Source organism: Mauremys reevesii, linkage group 2, assembly GCF_016161935.1.
Source record: "Mauremys reevesii isolate NIE-2019 linkage group 2, ASM1616193v1, whole genome shotgun sequence".
NCBI classification, from domain to species: Eukaryota; Metazoa; Chordata; order Testudines; family Geoemydidae; genus Mauremys; species Mauremys reevesii.
The window spans coordinates 102,694,215-102,702,293 of NC_052624.1; the positions used below are offsets into that span (position 1 = coordinate 102,694,215).

Below are 8,079 nucleotides of genomic sequence, written 5' to 3' on the forward strand. Positions count from 1 at the left end.
GATACAGTTAAGAGAAAATGCAGAACTTGTGGTACAGGCTACAAGTTCTGCAAGATTTAGGAAGATGCTGCAAAACATGACAGCAAATGGTACCATTTGGAAATTAGAAGAACCAACAGACTGGGTTCAGTCCTTAGTAACTGTAGAGAAAAAAGAGGACTACAGCTGTGCATGTTCCCGAAGGAGCTGAACAAAAACATAAATAAAGAACATTTTCACTTGACCGCAAGATGTGAACTACTGTCTGAGACGGCAAGAGTCAAATTCTTCAACAAATTAGATGTATTAGCAAGATTTTGTCAGATCCCCTTGTATACTGAGAGCTCCAAGACCTGCACTTTCAACACATCATTTGACAGATACTTCTTTCTTAAGGGTATGTCTATACTACCCGCCAGATTGCCGGGCAGCGATCGATCCAGCGGAGGTCGATTTATCATGTCTAGTCTAGACATGATAAATCGACCCCCGAGCACTTTCCCATCGACTCCTGTACTCCACCGCCGTGAGAGGCACAGACAGAGTCTATGGGGGAGTGGCAGCAGTCGACTCACCACAGTGAAGACACCTCAGTGAGTAGATCTAAGTACGTCGATTTCTGCTACGTTATTCACGTAGCTGAACTTGCGTAACTTAGATCGATTTCCCCCCACCACAACCACCAGTGTAGACCAGGCCTAAGAGTGCCTTTTGGAATATATTCAGCTCCACATGTATTTCACCAAGAAACAGCTGGATGATAGAAAACAGGAATCTATATCTTAAAACCAACAGAAAATAGAATTCTAAGATCAACACAATATGAACCAGCAATAATGGAAAAGCAAATCTCCAGGTTTTCATTTGGATTACAACACGTTCCTAAAACCAAATTTTGTTCTCATCTACTAAGATGGAACTTTTTTCATTTGCTTCAATTGGAGCTGAGCCCATGTAACTGGGAATAGTATTTTGGCCACACTTAAGTAATGTTCTTAAGCACATGTCTGATACATGTAAATATTCCCATTGATTTAAAGTTAAACATATGCTTAAGTATCTTGCTGAGGAAACAACAGTGATAACTATTGAGTTAATCCAGGGATAATCCTTAAACCAGGGAAATGAATGAATTTTGACTGTGCCCCTTGAAACAGAAGAGGTGGGGAACAGCCCCTGATAACTGTACTTGCCCCATACAATCTCTTTAGGAGCATCTCCAATTATTAAGAGTGCAGTGTTTCCTAGAGGTTAAAACTCTGGTGAAGGCCTCAGCAGATCCTAGTTCTAGTCCCAGGTCTACTATGGGTGACCTCACGCTAGTGATTTCCTCTCTGTAGGCCTCAGTTGCCCCATCTGTAAAATGGGGATAATAATATTGACCCTTTTTTAAGTGCTTTGTGATCTACTGAGAAAAACCCGACAGCCTAAATGTGTGGTGGGTTCTTTTTGTGGGGTGTACAAACCTCGTGGGGGCCATCCAAGGGTTAATGAACCGTCCAGGGGCTAATCTGCCTGGTCTTGCCACGTCTATAAGGCATATCCAGCCCAGAGGGAGGATGTAAAAGGGAGCAGTCCAGCTTAGATGTCAGCAGAACTGGGAAGAAGATAGATTTTCAGTCTTCTGGCCCTTGAAATTGACTGACTGACTGAAGGCAAGAGCTGCTAGGGTGACTGCTGTCTGTTGGGGTCATTTCTGAGAAACAAGGAGGTCCTGCTACTGAACCATTACTTTGGGATTATTATTAGAGACTTGCCTTTGGGTGCTAAACTAGGCTATGGCCTACCAGAGGCCTCTTGAAGGAAGGGAGGCCTGCTGTGGGCTTGTGTCAGTTTGTTTTCTCTTTTTCCCTCTTGTGGATCTTTAGTAGCTTTGGATGGGAAGATTCCTGTGAGACTTAGCTGGAGGGCTGGACCTGTGCTGCCTATCCCCTAGATCAGTGTTTCCCAAACTTGGGACGCCGCTTGTGCAGGAAAAGCCCTTGGCGGGCCGGGCCAGTTTGTGTACCAGCTGCATCCACAGGTCTGGCCGATTGCAGCTCCCACTGGCCGTGGTTCGCTGCTCCAGGCCAATGGGAGTTGATGGAAGTGGCGCGGGCCAACGGACTTACTGGCTGCCACTTCCAGCAGCTCCCATTGGCCTGGAGCTGCCAACTGTGGCCAGTGGGAGCCGCGATCGCTTGGACATGTAGATGCGGCAGGTAAACAAACCGGCCCGGTCTGCCGAGGGGTTTCCCTACACAAGCAGGGTCCCAAGTTTGGGAAACACTGCACTAGATAGTGAGGACTTGAGGCTGGGAGAGTACAGGGCCCTGCCAAACCACAAGGGAGTGCTGTGGGAGACCCAAGCTGTGACAGTTTTATTCTGTTTTCTGATATATTTTTTAAAATCTTGAATTTAGGATGTTTGCCTGTGTTTTGTGAGAGATATAAGCAAATAGCTATAACTTATTGGAGGGTAAATTGCATTTTCAGGTAAAATGGAATTGGCATCCTGCCCAGCAGTATGTCTCTCTGCTGTTCCACGGTTCCCCAAATGTGAGAGGAGAGTGAAACGACATTCCATTATCAAGCTAAACTTGTACCAAACACCTGGAGGTTTAGTTTAGGTTCCCTTGAAACTGTGATGCTCAGAGCAATAATTATCTAACAGATAAATCAGATACTCTCCAAGACTGTTTCTAGTGACATGTGGAGCCATCTTTTAGCCAGGTGAAATATCTCTTGGTTATGAAAACCATTGGACTTATTTCTATAAACATCTATTCAAATGTTTTGGACATTTTTATTAAATGTTAACAATTGTTTCTTTCTTTCTAATAGACATTTCATTATGCTGTGGCATTAAGAATTAAATACTGAGTGAATGTGACTGGTAAGATTTCCTTTAAAAAAATGAATGCATTTTCTATTATTTGGGATACACAGTAGTACATCTGGTTAACCAGGGAGTCCCATCCCATGGCACCCTCAAAGGCACCCACATTAGGCTTCCAGCTCCTCAGCCAGCACCTCTATTGGATGGAGATGTACCTCTCTCTCCCTCCTAACTGGGGTTTTTCCAGGCTGCACAGTTTCCTGACTACACTGGGATAGTCCCAGCAAGCCAGACAGCCTAAACAGACAAGAGTCTGCACTTTTCTTCCTCTCCGAAGGCTATGAACAGCTGTAATTGCTGGAACTGAGGAATATTGAAAGGGAAAAGAGGGCATAGAATATGCATGTCTATAGGCCTGTATACAAGGCGCATCATGCCAACATACTTGAGACTAAAACTACATTATATCAAAACAACATTCAGAATGACAAATCCCAGTAAGTAAAATGTTAAAACGAAATCTGAAATGGAAAGTAATAGGATGATTTTAAATTCTGAGTCAGGAATTAGGTTAGGCTGCATGTTTAGGCAAAGCATGAAGTAAAAACAGATCACAATGGGATTTTAGCAAAACTATTTTCTTCTTGACTACAAACCTGAGGCTTGAGCCACTGCCCAATGAAGTCAATGGGAAGACTCCCTTTGACTGAAATAGAAATTGGATCAATCCAGTGGGCCCCAGTCCTGGAATGAGTTCCACACTGACTGTGACTTCACTGGGGCTTATTACAGGATCAGGGCTATCATGACAACTTAACAGTAGCTCACTTGGGCCTGATCAAACCTCACTGAAGGTAACAGAAGTATTTCCATTGATTTCAGTGGGCACTGGACCCGGCCCTTTGTGACAGCAAGTAAAAATAAGACTTTTGTATTGGTCAGGGGTCTCTGCATTGGTGGTAAGTCAGTTGCACTCTAAGGCGTTGACCATACAAAGAGAAGTCAATGAGACTCCATGCAAGTGCAAGTGTGTGACATAAATCTCTTGGCAGGACTGGGGCCTTATTTTCTGAGGCTCTCTATTTGGTAGTTAGGAAACATAGTGATAAGGAAACAAGCACCAAAAACAGAGCCTTAAAAAATAAGACACTGAACCTGCAAAGAGCTGGCAGACCCTTGCACCAGCACAGAGCCTCACTAACATCCCATGAGGCTGGGAGTATCCATCTGTGTGTGTCTCTATAGGATCAGGGCCTTGTTTCTTAAGAAATGATCAATGATAAGAGGAGTGAATGGGGAGACACCCCCTAAAGAGATCTTCTCGCCAGGAAAGTGAAAGTCTTGCCACAAAATGTTGGTATATTATTCCTCCCAATAAAGATACCTCTCCAGTTTATGTCAGCCAGGTCCAGAAAAGTCTATATGGAGAGAATCAAGGGTAGCTTACTCAATTAGCACTTTATCAGGATTGTTTTACTACTAAGCAAATATTTTGTAGGGAGGAAGTCCAATAGTAGACCTTGACATTAGGAAAAATGAGCTTGGCTTTAACTTTACAGTCTTTGAGATCAGCTCAATTGACTTTGGGCCTTTTCCTTTGCCAAACGGAACTATTAGTGAAGTTTTCAACTATTTGAAAATCTGGTTCAGTAAGTTCATAGTAAGGAGAAAGGAAAAAGTACAGTGTTGAAAAGAGGACTTTTTACAGCATTAATCCAACCCATCCAACATTTTACAGCTTTCTCGGTTTTGAGTGATTTGATTAAGTCGAAGACAGAAGCAAGAGTAAATCATATTAAATGCATGATACATTTTAAGGAATCTATCTGCTCCTTTTATTTATAATATCATCAAAAATTTTCAAGATCACAGAGAAAAAGCACAGTATGTAATCCACATATATAGTCCCTAATCCTGGAATTTGATCCATGCAGATCTTGTTGGTTACATGAAACTCTGCTGAAAAATCACAGGGGGTTCTCCTTGCCAACCTCCATCCCCAACTACAAGGGAAGGGGGATACAAATCTGGTCCGACATCTAGTACCATTCTAGCCCAGTGTACTTGTCCTTGATTTGTATTAGAGGGTGCTTTTTTGGTGGGTTATCTTGATTGTTGATTGCGGCTCAATTTCCTGAGGTGCTCTGGCTATTAACAGTTTATCTATTGGTCAAGAAGAACATTTCCCAAAGTGTAAATTGGATTTAGCAGCCTGGGGGTTTCACCTCATGCAAAGCACCAGAGAAGCTTGGTTTGGGGTATGTAAAGTTAATTATCATGTTTATGATCAATGTTGTACTGTCTATATTGATGCCCAATATGGTGCCACAGAGGAGTAGCACACCACAAGGCTATCTTCTCACAGCTAGTTTTATACTGAGTTCAATAAAGTGTCAGCCTATGAACTGATTATATCAAATTGGGAGGAGGGGGGAATCTTATTTTCCTGTGCTGTTGAACTACAAATACAAACAGAGAAGGTAGAGAAAAGAGCAGGTAAAGGAAGAAACAGGGAGACATAGTGCAGCTCAGTATACCATGTGCTACACTAATTCAGCATAGTATCAGAGGGGGTGTGAGGATGCTTATTGTCTTGTGCCCTAGAAGGGTGTCGCATCCCAGTGAGTTGTGACCAAGCTCTTTAATACTAGAAGAGATTGAGCTTTCCAGTTTTGATTTTTATTTGTGTATATATATTGTATAAAATAATAAATCAAGTTCCAGCAAGAGTTTTTCCTTAGATATATTTGGCATATCTATCTGTGGGATAATATGTGTCAGACCTTGAATGAGAAGTGAGAAGCTTCTGAGATTCTGCATGAGGCCACTGACTGAGGTGCCCAATGGGATTTTTAATATTTAACTCTTTAAAATTACCTGTAGAGCCAGATGATTGGTTATGTTTAGTGTTGTGGATTCACAATATGTTTGCGGCGGGAGGGGAGGAGGGGGTGTCTTTCACATTGTGGCACTGTAATCTCTCTTATATTAAGTAAAAGAGAGGCTGTTGGTCTGTATATGTCATACACCCCTGTCTTTGGGCTCTTCTTTTTATAGTATCCCACCTTGTCCACCTGTGAAACAATAATGTGAGGCAAAATGTGTGTTTAAAGGTGGTGCAAAACTTATTTTTCATATAGTATAACTGTAAAAGCTTCATGACCCACCTACCAGCTTTAAATAACAGAATACTGAAAGAATATATGTGATAAGAAAATAAGGCTCTTATCATTTAGTCATTGCTTGGCCACCCGACTGCTCTCTTAACATTTGTGTTGCAGCTGGGAGAGAAAAGCCACCCCATGCCTAACAGGGTTAGCAGGATTTAATATACAAACAGAATAAGGCTTGTAGTGAGGAGGCATGGCCTCCCTCTGAGACTGATGGAGAAGAACCACCACCTGCCCTTGTGGGTGGTGCCGGGAGATCCATGCCTGCCTTGCTGGAAGTATAAAAGGTGGGCCCTGCAACTCTTTTGGGTTGCAGCTGGTGAAGGAGACAGACATCACCCACCCACTGCTGGAGCAGGAGCCTAAAGGGGACCTCTGCAGTGCTGAGGACTCACCAGAGCTGCCAGCTGATCAGGATGCCAGGGAGCTGCTGGAACTGCCACTGGCTGTATATGCCAGGGAGACAGAGAATGGCCATGGAGTAGGGGTTGTAGGAAGTAGTCCAGAGACACCGGATAGTAGTCCAGGTGTGTTGTTTCGGCTGGATCCCTGCTGACCCAGTGGCAGAACCATCTGCCACTTGTTAGGGCCCTGGGATGAGACCTGGTGGAGTAGAGAGGGCCCAGCTCTCACTACCCCCTGCTGCCAGGCCCACCCTGGGGTGGCAGCCCCCCCACCTCAGGCCAACAGGCCTGCGTTTGTCTCCATCTGCCAGAGCCAGGACATCAGACTTTTTGGTGTGCCACCCTGCCTGAAGGCCTGAGCCTTTAGACTGTATACTGCTCTGCCCTGCCTCAGGCCAGAGCCCCGGATTACTTGTGTCTTGGCCCTCCCTAGAAGGCCATGGCGTTAGAGATTGCTAATTCCCCAATAATCCTGGCCATATTAGGGACCGAGAGTGAGAGGATGTGGCCTACCTCCAAAACTGATGGCGGGGGGGGGGGGGGGAAGGACACGCATTCCTATAGGATCTATCCCTTCTGGGTGAAATCCTTAAGGACATATTAGCAGAGTACTGAAATGGTAAACAGGCCAATTCCTTGTAGAGTTATCAAAGCCATGTTAAATAGACTAGAATCCTTGATATGTAGGCCAGTATTAGAGGATCAAAAGTAGATACTAATTATATTTGTCTGTGTTTACCTATATCTTCTTAGAAATTTAATAATGCAATCTAATTAGCCTGTAGATGCTAAAATTCTGTTCCTATCTTTAATGATTCATTACAGTATTCTATTGATTCAGAGGTCAAAAGGGAATATTATCATTTAGCTGTGACTTGTGTTGTATTAATATTATCTTCATTTTTCTTTGAAATTCGTAACTCCACATAGTAAAATTACCTGTGAACTGTTTGAATGGTTAATTGCCTTATGTTAATAAATACAACTAGTTACCAGTGTATGTCTAGGAAACAGATTAGTTTCAAAGCAACAATGTACATGGCCTTCCTTGGATGAAGAATAGATAATCTGTAAGTATTTGCTCTCAAGAGGCTTATCCGCTAAATTTCAACTTGGAAGTTTTGATCCTTTCTATTTCAGATCTGCTTAAACTTTGATGGGAAAAGTTTAAGACCACAAGACTGAGGTCTCCAGGTCTACTCCGAATTAACACTGCAATTCTCGAGGAAGAATTTTAACATGCTCTGTACATGGACTGCCTATTAGACTATAATCTTTTTAATTGATTCCAGAAGGATTTTTATGAATCAGCAGCTTCACCATCTCTGCCATGAAACTTACCTAGGGACTTTATTCTAATCTGTATGTATATTGATCTTTTAACCATAGCAACTCTTTTTTCCTTTTTATTAATAAATCTTAGATTTAGTTCATAAGGATTGGCTCTAAGCATGTATTTGGGTAAAAACTAAAATATTCATTGACCTGGCAGGTATGTGTCTGATCTCTTGGGATTGGTAGAACTTTATATATGGTGAATAAGGTTTTTATTAACCTTCACTATGTTAGACTTGGCTGTCTGGGTGGGAGCCAAAGGCTGGATTGCTTAAAGGAGACTGTATTTTGGATTCTGGGAACCAGTAAGGTATTACAGAAGCTGCTTGGGTTATTGGCTTGGTGAAATCTAATTACAGAATAAATAACCAGT

General features: G+C 42.7%; 1 long non-coding RNA gene across 1 annotated transcript; it reads left to right on the forward strand.

The window, feature by feature from the left end:
* The first annotated feature begins 2,119 nt into the window (after positions 1-2,119).
* Positions 2,120-7,807, forward strand: LOC120396735. Its single transcript, XR_005593335.1, has 3 exons — positions 2,120-2,180; positions 2,803-2,854; positions 7,512-7,807. It is a non-coding gene; the product is annotated as an uncharacterized LOC120396735 (long non-coding RNA).
* Positions 7,808-8,079: the final 272 nt, after the last annotated feature.